General features: G+C 44.8%; 1 long non-coding RNA gene across 16 annotated transcripts in view; it reads right to left on the bottom strand.

Moving 5' to 3' along the window:
- LOC149442481 (uncharacterized) overlaps positions 1 to 20,575 on the bottom strand; it is an 876,277-nt gene that overhangs the window by 676,365 nt on the left and 179,337 nt on the right. For 15 of the 16 annotated variants that reach the window (XR_016307175.1, XR_016307176.1, XR_016307168.1 and 12 more), the window contains one exon: positions 11,766 to 11,908. This is a non-coding gene — a long non-coding RNA (uncharacterized LOC149442481). Of the gene's footprint in view, positions 1 to 11,765; positions 11,909 to 16,082; positions 16,192 to 20,575 lie in introns of those variants that run through there. The other variant, XR_016307179.1, reaches the window with a different exon arrangement.

Genomic DNA, 20,575 nt, shown 5'->3' with positions numbered 1-20,575 from the left:
AAATTACCCACTTCTTCTCAACATGTTTTGCAGTTATTCCATTTTTTCAGGAGAAAACAGAGAGCAGAACATCTGAAAAATGAATGAATACAACATAATACATGCATATAATACTATATCTACAATATACACATGAACCCAGTTTTCAAGTGGGGCACCTAGGCTTACCCAGACAGGAAACCAGCTACTGAAGAGCTGGGGCATAGATAAGGGGGGGGGGTCATGGTGGTCTGAACCCCCCCAGAGCAGTGTTACTGACTGTCATATCAGAGGGGTGAAACCTAGGGCCGGACGCCAGATTGACTCCACCGCTGTCACTAACATAACAGAGCAAAGCCAGCAGCGCTGAATAGAGGGTGGGATCTGCCTGGGTTAACTTTCCAGGTTAGCCATCAAGTGACCGTTTACTACAATATGCCTGACAACACCTTGACATGGGTCACTAACCTTTTTTGTCGCATTGCCGCAGTAAAGGCTTCTTTCTGGCAACTTGACCATGCACCTAATTTTTTCAAGTATTGTCATATTGTGCTCCATCAAACACACCATCTTTTCCAAGAGCAGCCTGTATTTGAGGTTGCTTGTGGGTTTTTCTTTGTATCCCAAATAATGCTTCTGACAGTTGTGGCTGCAATTTTTCTTGGTCTACCTGACCTTGGCTTAGTATCAAGTGATCCTCAAACTTTCCACTTCTTAATAAGTGATTGAACAGTACTGATTTGCATATCCAAGGCTTTGGATATCTTTTAATATCCTTTTCCATCTTTATAAAGTGTCTTTACCTTGTTATGCTGGTTTTTTGACAGTTCTGTTCTGCTTCCCATGACTTAGTATCTCGCCTGCTCAGTGCTTCCACATAAGAGCTAACAAACTCAGTGACTATTATACACAGACACTAACTGCAATTTAAAAAGTCACAGATATGGGAAATGAACCTTTATTTGCCATTTTAACCAGTGTGTGTCACCTCGTGTGTCTATACAAAGGCCATTCCATGGTATGTAAACTTTTGATCAGGGCAACTTGGGTGATTTCTGTTATCATTATGATTTAAAAATGAACCAAACAACTATGTGATAACTAGAAAAGCTACAATTTCTGGGGAAATTGTGTGAAGTGTTCTTGCCTCCACCAGTAGTCTACAACTGGAGTGGACGGAGTAACTGGGTGGAGTGGCTTGTCACTCTGCTGCCTGCTCACACACCTGGGTTCCTATGGCAACTCACTCTACAGCAAGGGCAGAGAAGAGCGGTAAAAAACAAACTGCTCCAACTTGCTCACTTCACTGGCGGTTGCCATCTTCAAATGCATCTTTGATGCATAGTATGTCTCTGAAATATGAAATATTAAAAATGAAGGCACAGTCGCAGTTTAGAAATTGCCCTTCAAATTTGAGGTGGTTAGAGTGGAGTTTCAATGAATGTCAATGGGCGGCGTGAGTTGCAAACAAATGGTCATATTGTAAAAACTATCAGGACTATGGCTTAGCCGTGGACATTTTTAGTGGCAGCAGTGATAGCTGAACGTTTTGATATAAGATTTGTGTAGGTGGGCTTGAAAATGAGGGAGTGATGGCAGTTTAGAAATCATGTCCTGATTTTTCAGCTCCCACTCTAGTTTTGAACATTCCGCCATTCATTCCTATGGGACCAATTTCACCACAAAAACGCCGATATTTCGTGAACCATTTGTCGAATCGTTCCACAAAGTAATAGCACACCAATCGGGAACAATTCGCACGTTTCGGTATATTACTGTCTATGTAGTGTAAAAACTGTGGGAGGAGTTAGGGTGGTAAATTTGGCTATTATAATAATAGGAATATATATGTGAGATAACAGTAAGTGGTCTTGCCATGCAAGAACACTTAATAAATGGCTTCATATGATTACTATCCTTAAATAAAAGACTTCTTTTGGCATGATCAGTCATATTTTCAATATCAATTCAAAAATTTCACGATGTCTGCCAGGGTATGCAAACTTTTGAGCACAATTGTATATGTTTTAGCATCTAGATCAGGACAACCTGCAGATCTCCAGCTACCAAAGTACCAGCTTGTCCACTTCACCCACACATTTGGTCTCCTGGTCATAGTGGGTACATCCCACATCAGAGACCAATGTCTATAGTTAGTGTCATCGTAAACATTCAATGACACTTAAGGTGACTAATGGATTAGTGATTTCTGTTATCATTATGATTTAAAAAGGAGCCAAATAACTATGAGAAAATAAATGGCTTCATATGATCACTATCCTTAAATAGAAGACAATTATTTGGCATAATCAGTCATATTTTCAATATCAATGCCCAAATTTCACAATTTCTGCCAGGGGATGCAAACTTTTGAGCACAACCGTATATAATAATACTCAATCTGTGGCTACAAAAAATTTAGGAACTCTTGAAAGAGGAACTGCAGCCTATCTAGCTAAAGTTTTTTTATTTCTAGTCTATATGACCTGGCAGAGGCCCATGGCACGTCTATGCATGTGCAAAACTCTGCGAGACTCCATTGTATGCATGGAAATACCTGTATGTCTCTGTCTGGCCCCAGAGACTGGCAAGGACCTACTGCTTTCCAGACATGAATTTGGGTTTTGTGGGATTGCACAAATGTGTACACACGCTGCAGCTCTCTGCCATGCGTTATAGACTTGACAGAGATCCCCATCATATCTTCGCCCATGTAAACTATATGTAGATATCCTACTTCATATGTCATCCTCGCCTAGGTGAGCATACAAGCTTTGAAAGGACGGGTTTCTCCCATTTAGTTTGCTCTTTTAATTAGGCTGGCCATACATTATACAATTTTCTTGAGAATTTTGCTTTAGATTTACCAAAAACCATAGAATATGAGGTCAAACCTGAAAAACACTTTCAACTGTATCCAATTAGGCAGGCCCTTGCTTTACATAGTGGAAGTTAAATCTAAAGGAAAATGGGCAGAAATTGGACAGAAAATTGTATAGTGTATGGCCAGCCTTATAATGTCCTCCAAAAAGCCAGCAATATATCCAGAGCATATATTGAGAGATACCTGAACCCAGATGTCTGTTCACGTCTGAATGATGTGTCCTGCATTTACTGACAGTCGCATCCACCAGAATACAGCTATTGGGTTTCTAGGGGACATGTTTGAACACAAGTTTCCAGTGGTACATTAGGATTTTTAAAAAGGTCTTTGGACCAAAATATTTCTTAAATCTGGTGGACATAAAGTTACTTGCAAAGGAGTCGTGTGGGTACACACATGTGCGTTGCAGATTGAAGCTCAGATATCACAGCTAAGTGACACAGTAGTTGTTCAGCGGTTCAGGTTAGTTTTAGATCAGGTTCAGGTCAAGATTTTATCCTGTTCACAACTGATGACGTGTGGTTTAGAAACAGTTTCCATAGAATTCAATAGCCTGTTAATCCGCACCTGAACCAGACTGCACTGCTCAGAAATCGGACAGGACTCTTTTTCAATCCGCATTGAATCAGCACTGCCAGTGTACAGGACATACAGTATGTGAACAGGCACCATAGGAAGCAATGTTATTTCACTTGTCATGCAGATTGGATGTGGTTCAAACCGCATCCAATCTGCATATATGTGAACCAGTACAGTACATAAACAGTTGGGGACTGGGGATTGTAATTACCAAGAGCCCTTATGCAGCAGACCAATATAGAGTGCTGTTGGGACGTTTAATATGGGAGTAGTGTAATGCACTAACATCACACTTCATTACTGTTCTGTTAACTATGATCCTGTTTTTTCCTCCTATGTGCCCAGCCCTTTCTATTAGTGTTGTCTTGGGTATTGACCTACTACATTTCAGCCATCTGTGCTATGTAAGGATTGCCCTGTGTACCTCCCTTCCCTTGAGCAATTTCCTTCCCCTTTAACCCACAGCTCCTTGCCTCTGGGTGCTGGGATTGCATCACTGCTCAAGCCTCTCTCTTGCTGACCTTCATTCATGCATTTCACCATATTCCTTTGAATAAGTATTTTGTTTCCTGTAGATGACACTGAAAATCTGTATAAATTGCCCTTCATACGCACGTGTGTGTGTGTGTATATATATATATATATATATATATATATATATATATTTATTTATTTTTTTAAATACCAATCAGCAATAGGTAGGCAGCAAGTAAATCTGTTGTCCCTGAAATTGTTGTGTCGAAAGCAGAATAAACGGGCAGTGCAGTCTGTGGTGTGTGCAGCTGTGTATCCGCAGACCATCCAGAGTGCCCATGCTGACCCATGTCCACTGGCAAAAGCGCCTACAATGGGCAAAACAGCATCAGAACTGGATCACGGAGTAATGGAAGAAGGTGGCCTGTCTGATGAATCGCGTTTCCTTTTACATAGTAATGGGCTGTAAGTTCGACTCGAACATCGGCCATTCATGTGTTCTGCGAACACATGAATGGTAAGGGCATTTGGCAGGCTGTTCACCTGCCGGGTCCCACAATGCACTGCACTTTCACAGTGTATTGTGATTGGCCAAACAATGCAACTGACCACAGGTCGTCAGGTGCAATGTTTTGGCCAATCACATCACAATAGTTACCCCTAGCTCCGCCCGATTGTTCACATTTGACCGGCAAAGGACTTATTACAAACGTTTGTTTTTTTTTATGTTAAAGGAATTTTTAAAAAGTCTGGTCTCTTTATTTTTTACTCAATTTAACCCTTTAGTGAATGGGTAGGGGTACAAGTACCCCTTACTCACTCACAAGGAGGGGGGCAGAATCATTATTTAAAGGGGTACCCTGATGGTAATGAGCTCCCCTGCCTGCAGACCCCCACAACCACTGGGTCAGGGTTGTGGGGAAGAGGCCCTTGTCCCCATCGGCATGGGGACACTGTCCTAATTTAAAAGGCATGTGGTCTAAAGGGCCTGGTATGGCTTTTAGGGGGAACCCCACGCACTTTTTAAAATATCTTTTACTGTAGAGTCCCTCCAAACCATCCTACCAGACGTAAAGGATTAGGTTTTTTTTCTAAATATTACATTTCACTTTTTTTTTGCTAAAGCAGGTTCTATACATTGTACAGATGTGAAAGTTTGCAGATAGTTTAAGAGAACCCCCCAGGCATGATATTTAAAGGTTTTTTTTTTTTTTTAACTGTAGGCAATGAAAAATGACTACCCCTTTAAAAATAATACTTTTGTAAGTTTTTTTTTTCACTGATTTATGTACCTCAGGACCGTACCCGAGTCCCCACACCCCTTTCATGGCCAATAACTTGTATATAAGCCTTCAAAATGGGCACTTTTGAATTTACAAGTTCGAGTCCCATAGACTTGCAATGAGTTCGAAATTCAGGGGGGGGGGGGTGTTCGGCCCATCACTATTTTTACATTGTGTGGATGGTTGGGTGCATGAATATAAACAAATAATACGGCGCTATATTAAAACAGGCGACTCAGTGATATATATCCCAAGTATGCAAATAGACTTGAACACAAATAACTGACATCAATGTGGGGTGAAGCGGACAACTAGGAAAATGACATACATAGAGGTGACATGAATAAATTGGTGAAATAGTGTCCTTATGTGTCACACAAACTCCATGCAGATGTGAATTGCAGTGTGCCAATCCTCTATAGCTGGGGTGCCCCCTCACCTTCCTGCCCAGGCCCCCAGGGACCAAAGAGCCTTGTGTAATAGATGGAATATTCCTCCAGATAGTAGATGGATCCCTCTTGCAATGGTGCAAATCCCTCCTCTTGGCTATAACATAAGCGGTGGATGAAGTCCGTGGTGTCTCTCCAGTGTATGGCCCTCCAGTATGGTCACCAGTGAGGCAAAAGAGACTCGTATAGTGTAAAACCTTTTATTATAAAACAAAGAAGACTAAAAACTACTCACATAGACCTGAAAGCAAGCAAGCCTTTACACCACTCCAGGGGTGTACTGTGATTCGGAAACCGGAGCACCAAGATGGCGCCCGCGCCGGATATGACGTCAAGCCGTCGATCGTCAAAAGCTCTGGTACCTTCTGGGTACCTCTCACAGCTCTAGACTCCACACAGCCTAGCGATGGGACTGCTACTTTTGCAAGGTAATAACCAAGTTTGCAAAGACATTTGGTGCACACAAAGTGAACTTATATCCTTTGTGACTATTGAAGAATAAAGAAAACAAATATAGGTTTATGTGTAGCTTTATGACCTACAGGTTATACCAGGGGTCCTCAAACTATTTAAACAGGGGGCCAGTTCACAGACCTTCACACTGTTGGGGGGCCGGACTCTAGTTTGAAGAAGAAAAAAAAAAAAGAACAAATTCATATGCGCACCACACACATCTTATTTGTAGTGGAAAAAAACTGGAAAAAAACAATACAATATTTAAAATACACTGTACTCTAACGCACTGGACACCACAATGCACAGTACACTGTGATGCACTGGACACCGCCATTAACTGTACACTGTGATGCACTGGACACCGCCATTAACTGTACACTGTGATGCACTGGACACCGCCATGCACTGTACACTAACGCAACGGGCACCGCAATGCACTGTACTGTGTGACGTACTGGACACCGCAATGCACTGTACACTGGACACCGCAATGCAGCGTACTGTGTGATGTACTGGACACCGCAATGCACTGTACACTGGCACACTGGACACTGCAATGCACTGTACACTAACGCACTAGACCAGCCTTTCTCAACCAGGGTGCCTTGAGGTTTCTTCAGGGGTGCCTTGGAAAAAGGTCTAAAAATTGCCCAAAACTTGTACACAAGCCAGCGGGTGGAACAAGCCTGCCTTTTAGTAACACAAAGCCACAGGTTTTCATTGTGCACCATTAGGACCTTTTAGCCACCAGTGCCTGACAACCAATGACATCATCAGTTGATAAGGAGGATGTTGGTTGCCTGCACAGTATCTTGGTTTGACCCTCTCCCGCCCCTCTCGGTCTGTGCTGGGGGTCACATCTCAGTGATAGAGAAAAACTGAGGGAGAAGAGAAACATTGGAATACTAGTCAGTACCAGTGTGCAAAAGTGTATTTACTTTGGAAAAACAAATCACCTCTAATGTTGGGCGTCCTATGTATGCGGATGTTGCTGCGTTATATAAAACTATTAGAATACTTTTATACATTTCAGAATAGGGTGCCTCAGGATTGTCCATAATTTCAAAGGGTGCTGTGACAAGAAGGCAGGAAGAACTAAGGGATGTGTCCAGGATGGAAGGTATATTTGCCCCAGGTTCATGTTATACACGGACTGTTTCTCCTGTTGTGCTGTGTAGTGAGCCGTTTTAGGTCACTGATGATTTCATTAGCTCAGCTGTAGCGAGTTGAGGGCTCTGGGCTCTATAAAACGCCCAGGCTGCTTAGAGAGGATGCTCCAACCTGGAACCAGTTTGCTGTGCAGGACAGACTGGGGAGCAACCAAACCATCCTGTGGTGAGAGATAATCTGTGTGATCTTAGACTGTGTGAACACTCTGTGTCTAAGCAGCAATAGGCTGTATTCAGACAGCTAGATAGGAAACCTGTGTTTGTAGTTAGATGCCCAGCAGGGCAAGGTTTTATTTTCTGTTTGTATTTTTTTGCTGTTTTGACTATTTGCACCGTGTGTTCACCCGACTTGTAAATAAAGCACAAACTTTTCACCAAGATCCTGCTGTCGTGCTGAGCCTCTTTCACGGTGTTCTGACCCATCCAGGGGGCCAAGCACAACCCGCTACTGGGTTAATCCCTCACATATGGTGGAGGATGCAGGCAGGTGAAGCAAGGCCAGCATGGAAGAGATACTGAGACAGCTTGCTTTGGCAAATGCAAGTCAGCAGAAAACAAATGCAAGTTTGCAACAGAGCCTTGCAGTCCAGCAGCAGGTTTTGCAACAGAGCCTTGCAGCCCAGCAGCAGGTTTTGCAACAGAGCCTTGCAGCCCAGCAGCAAGCCCCGGAACAGGCGTAGGCACGCCTTAGGGAATCGTTGGAATGGCAGGAACAGATACACCAACAGCAAATTGCAGCCATCATGAAACAGCTTCAGCAGAGTGAGCAGACTGAGGCTGGGAGTGATTTTACTACCATACCATCTTTCCGTGTAAGTCACCTGCTGCCAAAGATGTCTGCAGATGAGGACCCTGAGATGTTTCTGACCACTTTTGAGAGGACAGCTGAAAAAGAAAGTTGACCTAAAGAGCAGTGGGCTGGACTAGTGGCCACCCCACTATCTGGCGAGTCCCAAAAGGCTTATTTTGACCTTGAGCCTGAGGAAGCCAAGAACTAGGATCGTTTAAAAATGGAAATTTTGGCGCGGCTGGGCGTAACCCTGGCTGTCCGGGCTCATCGGGTACACAACTGGAGTTATCGACTGGGAAAACCACCCCGATCCCAAATGTATGACCTTATTCATTTGACCAGGAAATGGCTGCAGCCAGATACACTGTCTGGACCAAAGATTGTGGAAAGGGTGGTGATGGACAAATTTCTGAGGTCTCTCCCTACTACCTTGCAGAAATGGATGAGTCATGGAGATCCACAAACAGCAGACAAGCTTTTGGACCTTGTGGAGAGATATCTAGCGACTGAAAATCTTACGTCTTCCCTCAAGGAATCACCGACTTTCCACCCCAAGACCAGACCATCCCCAGCAATGGGTAACATTGCACCAAGGGATGGGGGTGGAGAGATTGGAAAAGGGGGAACGAAAGGTACTTTTGGGACTGTTTCCAATATCTGGCGTGAGCGGCCTGGAAAGCCAAACCCGCCAGAGGTGAGCAGAAGGATAATCTGTTACCGCTGCCGGGAAAAGGGACATGTAGCAGCAGATTGCCCAAGTACGGATGAACCAATGCACTGTGACTTTCTTACTGAGAGACAGCAGTCCCCATTTGCAACTGTTACTTGCACTGCTGAAAAGGGAAATGAGAAACCTTTATGCAAAATGGGTATTGATGGTAAAAATGTTGTTGCATTGTTGGATTCAGGTAGCCTGGTTACTTTGGAAAAAACTGAATTGGTAACGGGAAAAACCTTGCACCCTAGAAAATTGGCAGTCATTTGTGTTCATGGGGACACGAGAGAGTATCCAGTGGCAACAGTGTCCTTTGAGACCTCCCTCGGTAACCTGTGTCATCAGGTGGATCTGGTTCCCCAACTGCCACATGACGCCATTGTGGGGAGGGATTTCCCAAAATTCTGGGAGCTCTAGAATGGCCCAGATTTCCCATTAAATGGTCCTTCAGAGCCTGAAGGTTATCCTAGGGAATCCTCTGAGGGTGAGGATTGAGCCTGTGTTTCCCTTGCCAGTATTAGCAGGGAAAACAGAGCCTAGGGAGGAGCCTACAACCCCTAGTGTTTGACTTAGAAGTACACAGGGAAAATTTTGCCACTGAACAACTGAAGGACCCCACATTACTAAGGGCCCGAGAGAATGTAGTAAAAATAGAGGGGGAATCCTTTCTATGAGTGGATTCATCTGGTGTGCTGCATACTACCCGGATAAACAAAACTGTGATGATTGTACAGGGGAATACACCACAAGTGCTGTTGACCATACTAGAGATAATTGGTCACCTACATAGGGTGAGTGTTGGTCCATGTGGGGCACCAACAGTACTGTTAAGTGGAGCATGTTATTACAAGTACCAAACCACTGGCCCTTTTCACACCTTCGTATTATCTTTTTGAACTTTTAACTTACATATTCTTTGGTTTACTTTATGTTTATCGAATGTATACACAATGTTGTAATATGAGCAGTTTGCATTTGATTATTTATGGTACACTGTGTTGAGGTTAACACATATTTAACCCCTTGCCCTACTGAGGATTTACCCCCCCCCCCTTCCTTACCAGCCCATTCTTTGCATTACAGCGCTGCGTTACTTTAACTGACAATTTCGTGGTCATGCAACGCTGAACCCAAATGAAATTTACGTACTTTCTTTCCCGTGAACTGAGCTTTTTTTCCCCTGACAGCATTTTGCAGTGAAGGACCCTTGCTCTTTCTGTGGAAGCAGCAGTTGTTCTGCAGAGGACAGACCTATAGCTTTGGGATCAGCGACACTCATGCACCTTGCAGATTGGAGAGTTCTGTCTCTGACTCAGCAGTGGGTGTATCAGATCTCTGAAAGGCAACCGTTGCCTCCACACAGCGAGAAAGGGTCCTTCTCAGCAGCATTGCAGGTAGTGGACCAAACTAGGGATGCACCGAAATTTCAGTGGCCCGAAGCGTTTCTGCCAAAAACACCCCTTTCGGCCGTCGGCCGAAATGAAAAAAAGCACCGATACGGGTGCCAAAAAAACCCCGCCCCTCGCTGCCGCCACTCGGGAGTTCTCAGCCTCACCTGAGAAACCATCGATCCCGGCGCTGGGCATAGAGATGAGTGAAGGAAAGATGGCCTCCACTCATCTCTATGCCCTTGGAGGACCGGAGCGATGTCACTTCCGGTTACGGACATTTTTTTTTTTTAAAGCACTAGATCAATGGGTTTTTTTTTGATCCAATTCTTTACATTGTAAAGGAGAGATGTTGGGTCTTATTGACCCCATATCTCTCCATAAAGAGGACCTGTCACTAATTATTTCTATCACAGGGGATGCATGCATTTCTTGTGATAAGAATAAAAGTGATAACAATTTTTTTAAAGGGACAGTGCAAAAAACAAAACAAAAATAAATAAATTAAAAAAAAGTTGAAAGTGTCCCTGTCACCCCACGTAGTGGTGAACGCATATGTAGGCCATGTCCACATATGTAAACAATATTCAAACCACGTGTGAGGGTATCGCCACGAACATCAGAGCAAGAACAATAATTATCGCACTAGACCTCCTCTGTAACTTTACACTGCTAACCTGTAGAAATTTTTACAGCATCACCCATGGAGATTTTTTAAGTACCGCAGTTTCACACCATTCCAAGAGCGTGCACAATTTTAAAGCATGACATGTTGGGCATCTATTTACTCGCCGTAAAATTCTCTTTCATATTTTACAAAAAAATTGAGGTATATATTGTTGTTTTTTTTCTAATCAAAGTGTATTTTTTTCAAAAAAATATATATTCATGTTTAAAAATTGTGCATTTCGGTTCTCGGCTAAGTGCATTTTGAATTTTCATTTTCGGCACCAGAATTTTCATTTCTATGTACCACTAGACAAAATATTTTTTTTTTGTTACAATACTTTTGTTTTGAAGCATCCAAAATGTATTTAGCTGATTTAAATTGAAGAATGTGTTGACTTTTACATTTTCAAAAGGAAAACAGATATGGCAATCCCCTGTAATTGTCTCAAAACAGCAACTTAAAGTGATTCTAAACCCATTTTATTTTCTTTAAAATAATAAACATGTCATACTTACCTGCTCTGTGCTCCCCTCGGGTCCCTGGCTCCTCCCCCTTTGCCAAGTGTCCTCATAGCAAGCCACTGGCTATGGGAGCACTCGTGCAGGTTCACTGCAGAGCCAGCTCTGAGTGTCTATTGACTCACAAAGCACAGCCTGGCCCGGCTTCCTCCTCACTGGCCAATGGCTCCCGCTGCTGTCTCTGAGCCAAAGACAAAGGAGAGAACAGAGAGATGGAATATTGATTTTTGCTAAAATGTCATCTATCCTTCTAGTGTATGATCTGAAATTACTAAGAATAAAAAGGAGCTCTGGATAGGCAGTGGATTGCTGCTGACAATGTATGTGTGTTTTGGTTATAGAACTAAACTGCCCGAGTGATGCCTGCTGTAGTACTCTAGTGATAAAACATGAAAAGGAACCATGGCTTACCTTGCGCCTATGATCACCAGGTAATCCAGTAACCTGAGAAATGGCTTTTTCTTCTGCCCCATGGTCCCAACTTCTTACTTAATCATCTCACACACTGCTTAGCTCACTGGACCATCACTGATCAAGGAGAAACCAGCAGAAACCTTAAACCAGGAGAAAAATACACAAAAAGAAACAACAAAATATATAAATACATTTCACACATACCAGCCTTTATATAATATTAACCTCAAACATATGGCTGAAATATTTATACAGGTCTTATCTGACAAAGGACTTATATTTCTATCCCTCCAGTCCTGAAATCTACACAGCTCTGCCACACAGCACAGTACTGTTTGTCAGAGCAGGAACCCCATTTTTCTCTGCTGCAGATAACTAACACTTACAGGTCTTGCCTTTCCCCTAGCCTATGACTGAACAGTAAAGAGAGAAGCAGAAAGCCGAATCTTTCTGTCACTTCCCCTTCTCCTCCTATCAGCACATGAGCACAATCAACTGGTCCCTTGCACTGCTGCAGCACCCCCCCCCCCCTTAGTCTGATCTCTGCTGACTTCAAGAAGCTGATAATAAATCAAATTTCAGTTACTGTTTGCATTTAAAAAAAAATAATTTATAGATATATTAAAGGGAGCTCCACCAAAAGGGGCAGCTCTGTTTGTCTGCCTCCTACCCCCTCCACTGCCACATTTTACACTTTTTTTTGGGGGGGGGGGGGAGCGGGTCCCTGGTTCTAGCATGCCCTCCTCCTTCCCCCCACAGTCTTCTAGGACACTTTACAGGTCCAAGAAGACTGCCGGACCATTCGGGAGGTGCAGTACACCTCGTGCAGTGGGCACCCAGCTGTGAAGCCAAAAGGTGTCACAGCTGGGTGACCACAATTAAGATGTCAGCTCAAGGGGGGGGGGGGGGGGAGACAAGTGGGTGAAGGGACGGCATAGGCGAGAACATCACTGATCCTGCTAAGAAAGAGTTCAATGTTTTAATAGGGGTATAAAGTAGAACTATAGGCAACATTTCTTTTTCATTTTGGACATTTATAACCCCCGTCAGTTTTATTTTTTGCCATCTGTGTCCCATTGGGGAGATTTACCTTCACTTCCTGTCCCATAGCCAAAACAGGAAGTCAAAAAAATCCCTGAAAATTAAGGGAATACTTTGGGGTCCCTCATTGGAAGATTTCCCCTCTATTACTTTTCTGGGGACAACACAAAATTTGGGATTTTCTTTTACATTTACCTTCGATGATAATGGCAAACAGGACACATAGAGAGGGGGGATCTCTCAGGGACAAAGACAGCAATAAAAACCTGACAGGTGTTCTAATCCCTCTCCTCTCTACCCCCCAAAAAAAAAAAAAAAAAGTTTTTCCTTTAGTTATACATTAAGGCTTTCTAATCCCAAGAATTAAAATACTCCATAATACTTGCTGCCGGTATTCTCACCTTCCAAAGCCCTTTAGTTCACGGGTAAGTTCACCTTTTGATAAAAAAAAAAAAAAAATGCACATTTTATATGCAGGTAAAAAAATGTGCATTATTTTTTGCTGCCGAAGCCTGGAAAGCATTGCACCAGCGATAGGCAGATCACTGATGCCATGCAGGTCTCCTGCAGATCTGTCAGTACATCTGCTCACCCCATACAGGATGTACAAGCAAGCAGATATACTGACAGAAAGACTGAATGAACTATCCCAGTGCTCCACAGTGCCGTGGTAGTTCATTGAGAACTACAAACTGACAGCCGCTAAGTCTGTCGGGACTAGTAGTTTCTCATTCACAGAGGAGTGATGTGACCAGGCAAATGGAGCCCCGCACGGCCACATTTTTTAAACATTTGACAGCTATCGGGGAGAAGATCGCTCACTAGCTGACAAAGCTGGTGATCTGCAGGGAGCGGGGGCCAGTGCTTTCATAACATGTTACACTCTGAATATGGGGGTAACATGTTACAAAAGGTGAATTAACCTTTAACCACTTGCCCTCCAGAGGATTTAACCCCCTTCCTGAGCAGGCCATTGTTTTGCATTACGGCTGGTCAATGATACGGTGGTATTTGATTGCCTATGCATTTTTATTTTTTGCACAATAAAAAAAAAAAAAGTGACGATTTTGAAAAAAAAAAACAATATTTTTGACTTTTTGCTATTAGACATTTAGACATGTCCAGTAAAAATTTTTTAAAAATCACATTTCATCACAAATTTAAGCCAAAATGTGTTCTGCTCCATGTCTTTGCTATAAAAAAATCCCAATATGTGTAAATTAATTGGCTTACGTGAAATTTATAGTGTTTACAAATGGCGGTATATATACTGGGTTTTTTTTTTTTGTTTTTTACTAGTAATGACGGCGATCAGTAACTTATAGCGGGACTGCAGTGGGCATTCTGACACTGGGTGGAACTGACCTGTTTTCACTGACATCCCTAAGAACACCAATACAGTGATCAGTGCTAATAAAAACCACTGACACTGTACTAATGGCAGCTGGGAGGAAGGGGTTAACATGTGGGGCAATTAAAGGGTTAACCTGTGTTCTGTGTTACTATGGGGCTGTGTGTTAGTGCTCTGCACAGCCATGCAAAGCAGTGGGCAGGAGCTGACAGGGGAGAGAACTGTTTTGTTTACAAACCATTCCCCCCCCCCCCCCCTTCACTGTCGGAGATGTTCGGCAATCACCGTGTGCCGGTGAGTAAACACCGACTGGGACCCGGTGACTGATAGCTGCAGCCGCGAATGGTGACGCGGGTAGGGCACATGGGCGCCCCCTACCTGGAAATGCAAAATCAGGTATATACACGTGATTTTGTGCACCCGTGCCGTCTTGTAGCAGTACTTCTGCTATAGGGTGGACGGGAAGCGGTTAATACAATACTGATGTTTACCTTCCTGGGGACACCTCTGGCACGTGTGCATTCTAACGAATATTCTCAGTATCCTAAAATGCTGCGATGTGAAGACACCTTTGCTCTAATGACATGATCACAGATCTATAGTATAGGTTCTCACTCTCACAAGCCTTCCTCTGTTTACTTCCCGAAACACCATGTGACAAGCAACATCACAGGGGCTGTGTCATCACTTAGGCTACTTTCACGCTGACTTGCGGCAAAAACACATATGCATATTTCACACGTTTATACCACGGTTGCTGTGCGTTTTGTGGTGTGTGTTAAATGTGTTGCATTGCAAAGCATATTGGTGAATAGCTGGTTGTTAAGGACGTCATCAGGTACTGGCTTCTTAACCATTTGACAACCAGCCTATAGCCGAATAAAGGCTACAGCGCAGTTGTCCAGTTCTGGGAGGGCGTCATACGACATCCTCCTAGAACGCGCCCTCCCGCGTGCCCCCAGCAGCGCGCATCTGGTGATCTCTGTGATTGCTGAGTACCAGCAATCAGCCATCTGCTGATTGCTGGTACAAAGCTTTACAGGCTCCTGAAACAAATAAATAAGTGCACTTTTTTTTTCCACCAGAAAATTTTAAAAAAAAAGTGCTTTTATTCATAAAAAGTGAACTTATCCTTTAACTAGCAGCTATTGATTGGCTGTGAAGGATGCCGGTGGGCGGCCACTTCTTAACAACCAGCACATTTCTGCCACATGACCTAAAAAAACGCACCCTGGGTGAGGACTGGTTACACTCTGAGGGCCGGATGACACCAGGACGGCCCAGGAATGCGGCACTGAAAGACTTGTGGAAGAAGTGGGAGGACTGGAGAACTCGGACACTCAGGGCATTGTTGGCCACAACTTGGGGGCCAGTCACACAGTTTTGTTTTTCTTTTATTTTGATTTCAGTGAGCTGTACCCTGTGCAGGCCTGGGGGGGGTCAGCCACAGTCTGCCTCCCCAGTGTTCTGGGGGAAAACTGGGGGAGGCAGGTGGAGGGAAACACTGGGCTGGGGGGGGGAAACTGGGGGAAAAGGTGGGGGGGGGAAACGCTAAGGGGGCAGGGGGGAAGAACGCTAAGTGGGCGGAGGGGGGGATAAAGCTAAGTGGGTGCGGGGGGGATAACCCAGAGGGTGTGGAGGGGGGGGGATAAAGCTGAGGGTGTGGGGGGGATAAAGCTGAATGGGGCGGGGGGGATAACGCTGAGGGGGAAATTGGGGAGATGCTGAGGAGGCAGGTGGGGGGGACGCTGGGGGGCAGGTTGGGGAGCCCCAGCTATATCTGTGCCTCTTATTCCCCCACCTTCTCCAGACATGACCTCCTATCAGCCTTTTTATACAGACAATCCCCCCAGCCTTCTCCACAAAGCCCCCCGGCCTCCTCCATCCACCTACCCAGCTCTCCTGCCCTCTGTCCTCCTCACCTGCTCAGCTCAGCTCCCCCCGGGAGGCCATCATCCCCACCCCGGCCGTTCCTTTCCTGTTCCCCTCTCAGCTGCTCCTCTCCTCCGCCTCCCATAGACTTTACATAGCTAAAGATGGCCGCCGTTTTCTCTGTATAGAGCCGACTGGGAAGGGAGACATCTATGGCGAGGAGCGGTATTACACCTGAGAATGCCATCTTGTGGCAGAACTCAATAATAACCATTGAATGGCCCCAATCCTGTGTAATTCAGTGTTCTTGCAAAGATCACTTATTGTTATCTCACAAATATATTCTTATTCTTATAGCCAAATTTGCCACGCTAACTCCTCCCACAGTTTTTACACTACAAAGACAAGTAATATATCAAAACGTGCGGATTGTTCCCGATCGGATTGCTATTACTTTGTGGAACGTTTCGCCGAATCGTTCACGAAATATCGCGGTTTTTGTGGTGAAATTTTCCCATAGGAATGAATGGTGCAACTAGAGTGAGAAATGACAAAGCTACAGTGTGGAAGGAAAAATCATAACATGATTTGTAAACTGCCATCACTATGTCATTTTCAAGCCCACCTACACATATCTTATATCAAAACGTTCAGCTAACCCTGCTGTCACTAAAAATGTTCACGGCTAAGCCATAGTCCTGATAGTTTTCACAATATGACCATTTGTTTGCAACTCACCCCTCCCATTGACTTTCATTGAAACTTCACTCACAGTCACCTGAAATTTTAAGGGACATTTTTAAACTGCGACTGTGCATTCATTTTTAATATTTCAGACACATACTATACATCAAAATTTAGGTCTGGTTCTTGTGATTCTAACAATATAACCCTTTTCACGGTAGCATTTATACTTTTAAAACTACAAGTGTTTGAAGATGGCAATCGCCAGTGAAGTTGGCAAGTTGGAGCAGTGTGTATATAAAAATGCCTCTCAGAGTGAGTTGCCATAGCAACCCAGCTGTGTCAACAGAGGCTCCGCCCACTCCTCTGCCCTTGCTGTAGAGTGAGTTGCCATAGGAACCCAGGTGTGTGAGCAGCCAGCAGAGTGACAAATGCTACTCCGCCCACTGCACTTGTAGACTACTGCTGCAGGCAAGAACACAATTTCCCTAGAAATTGTACCTTTTCTACTTAATATTAGATATATTTAAGCTGTTTTCAGGTACTCCGGCATCAATTACTACCAGGATGCCGAGATCTTCACGACGTCCATCTCGTGGAAGGCCATCACGTCAGGAGGGCGGAGAGTCTCCCATAGCTCATCGGACGAGGTCCAGAGCGCAACATCGGCAGAGAAGGGAGGACGCCGCCATCAGCCGAAGCCGATCTCCAAGAGACCGCAACAGGGCTGCTGAGCACCACCCAGAGCCACAGGGAGCACCGGCCATGGAGCCACAGGGAGCTCTGGCCATGGAGCCACAGGGAGCTCTGGCCATGGAGCCACAGGGAGCTCTGGCCATGGAGCCACAGGGTGCACCGGCCATGGAGCCACAGGGTGCACCAGCCATGGAGCCACAGGGTGCACCAGCCATGGAGCCACAGGGTGCACCAGCCATGGAGCCACAGGGAGCACCGGCCATGGAGCCTCGCGGCGAGGAGCAGGTAATCTGTACCATTTGTTTAGCAGATTGTGAAGATGGAGACGCCAATACTACCCTACCCTGCGATCACCAATTCCACAACCGCTGCCTCCAACAATGGGTTGAACAGAGTGCTACCTGTCCCATGTGCCGGGCGAACATTCCTATCGTGCGAGGGAACCAGGATTTCAACCGTATGAGAGAGTTTCTAGATGACAATGGAATCGACTACGTGATCGATGAGGAGAATGGTATTATAGAGATCTATTATTAATATTATCAGCTTAGATGTATTTATTGTATTATATATTTTAAGAGTTTTCCTGTCTTGTAGAAGTTATAGTATTTAATGCTTTAAAAAAAAACCCAAAAAAACAAAAAAATTTAAAAAAAAAACAAAAAAAAAACAAAAAAAAATATAGTTGTTGAATATTATTATTAGTATTATATATTTTAAAATATGTTCTTTATTGTAGTAGTCTAAATATTATTATTATACTGTATTTATATAGCGCCAACAGTTTGCTCAGCGCTGTACATTACAATGGGAGACAATACATGAGACAATACAGTAACAATACAATAAAATACATGAGGGGTTCGAGGGCCCTGCTCCTTGGAGCTTACAATCTAGGAGGGAGGGGAGAGTGGTACAGGAGGAAATAGCAGTGGGGGATGGAGTGGTGCGGGGAGCGGAGGAGATCAGCAGTTAGGTGAGGGCGGGGTAGGCTTCTCTGAAGAGATGGGTTTTCAGGGTGCGCCTAAAGGTGAGGAGGGTAGGTGACAGTCTGATGGATTGGGGTAGTGAGTTCCAGAGGATGGGAGAAGCCCTGGAGGCGGGCATGGGAGGAGGAGACCAGGGAACTAGAGAGTAGGAGGTCTTGTGAGGAGCGGAGAGTGCGATTTGGGTGGTAGATGGATATCAGGTCGGTGATGTAGTTTGGGGCAGTGTTATGAACAGCTTTGTACATCAGTGTTAGTATTTTGAGTGTTATGCGTTGGGCAATCGGAAGCCAGTTGAGGGATTGGCAGAGGGGGGTGGCAGATACGGAGCAGTTAGTAAGGTGGATGAGTCTGGCCGCAGAATTCAGAGTAGACTGAAGCAGGGTTAGCCTGTGTTGGGGTAAGCCGACAAGGAGGGAGTTACAGTAGTCAAGTCGTTATATGATAAGGGAGTGAACGCGTTGCTTTGTAGTTTCTGGAGTTAGGAATGTGCGTATTTTGGAGATGTTGTGGAGGTGGAGTCTGCATGAATTTGTCAGCGATTGGATCTGGGGCTGGAAAGACAGATTGGAGTCTAGAATGACACCAAGTACTCTGGCTTGCGGGGTGGGGCTGATGGTGGTGTTGTTGGTCGTGATGGAGAGGTCGGGGGGGGGGGGGGCGCGGGCTGGGGGGAAAACTAGGAGCTCGGTTTTGGCAAGGTTTACTTTGAGGAAGTGAAGTGACATCCAATCTGAAATGTCGTTCAGAAGGCTAGTGATTCGGGCGGAGACTGAAGGGATGAGGCGAGGGGTAGAGAGATAGATTTGAGTGTCATCGGCATAGAGATGGTAGTGGAAGCCATGGGAGTTTATCAGGTGACCAAGGGAGGAGGTGTAGATGGAGAAGAGAAGGGGCCCGAGGACAGAACCTTGGGGGACCCCAACAGAGAGGGGGAGTGAGGGGGAGGTGGCAGCGTTATAGGTAACGCTGAAGGAGCGTTGTGATAGATAGGAAGAGAGCCAGGAGATAGCGGAGTCTCTGAGGCCGAAAGAGTATAGTCTTTTGAGGATGAGGGGGTGGTCGACCATGTTGAAAGCCGCGGAGAGGTTGAGGAGTTGTAGCACTGAGTAGTGGCCATTGGCTTTAGCGGTTAGCAGGTCGTTGGTGAGTTTGAGTAGGGCGGTTTCAGTGGAGTGTAGAGGACGGAAGCCAGATTGTAGGGGATCAGGAGGTTAAAAAATAGAAAACATAAAACAGTGCAGCGCTACAAATTCCTATACAAATGAACATATATTATATGCTAATCCAATATATCTTATCCCTTGTAAGAATATAGTACTGTGGTCACTCCCAGTGACATCTAAAATACTATGTCCTTGAGTGTCCTAATAAGTGAAACACAACAACTCTTCATGCAGGTGCTCCAAACTGAGTGTGAATCCACAGTGACAGGGGTGCCCCCTCACCTTCCTGCCCAGGCCCCTCAGGACCAATGAGCTAAAAGTGCCTCTTTATGTTCCTCCAAAACCATGGAATCCTCCTCAGCAGTAGTGGTGGGACTCTCCTCCTCTGGTAGGTTTTGTGTCCAGTTAATACCTCCCGGTACTAGGACAGGTGCCTCTCCATAACAATCCCCAGTAAAGCCAAAAGATCCAACATAGTGTAAAACCGTTTACTTTATTAAAAGCCACACTACAGTTGTCTACTCACACTTATGCAGCTATTCATCAGCGTTTGTTACACCACACCATAGGTGTACTGCCTGTGTGGATCCTAATAGGGTGCACCAAGATGGCACCCACGCTGGATATGACGTCACTGCGCGGTCCGTTTAGGCCCCTCCCACTGGTGTATCTACGCGTTACGTCACGATTGGTGCACGTGACTTCCTCAGGATATCCTGAGGAAATCACGTGCACCAATCGTGACGTAACGCATAGATACGCCAGTGGGAGGGGCCTAAACGGACCGCGCAGTGACGTCATATCCAGCGTGGGTGCCATCTTGGTGCACCCTATTAGGATCCACACAGGCAGTACACCTATGGTGTGGTGTAACAAACGCTATTTTAGATGTCACTGGGAGTGACCACAGTACTATATTCCTACAAGGGATGAGATATATTGGATTAGCATATATTATATGTTCATTTGTATAGGAATTTGTAGCGCTGCACTGTTTTATGTTTTCTATTT

This window comes from Staurois parvus, unplaced genomic scaffold, assembly GCF_062004578.1.
Source record: "Staurois parvus isolate SC_StPar_1 unplaced genomic scaffold, SC_StPar_1.0 ptg000885l, whole genome shotgun sequence".
Lineage (NCBI taxonomy): Eukaryota > Metazoa > Chordata > Amphibia > Anura > Ranidae > Staurois > Staurois parvus.
Note: the sequence above shows the minus strand (reverse complement) of the source record. Positions and strands in the feature narration are given on the sequence as shown.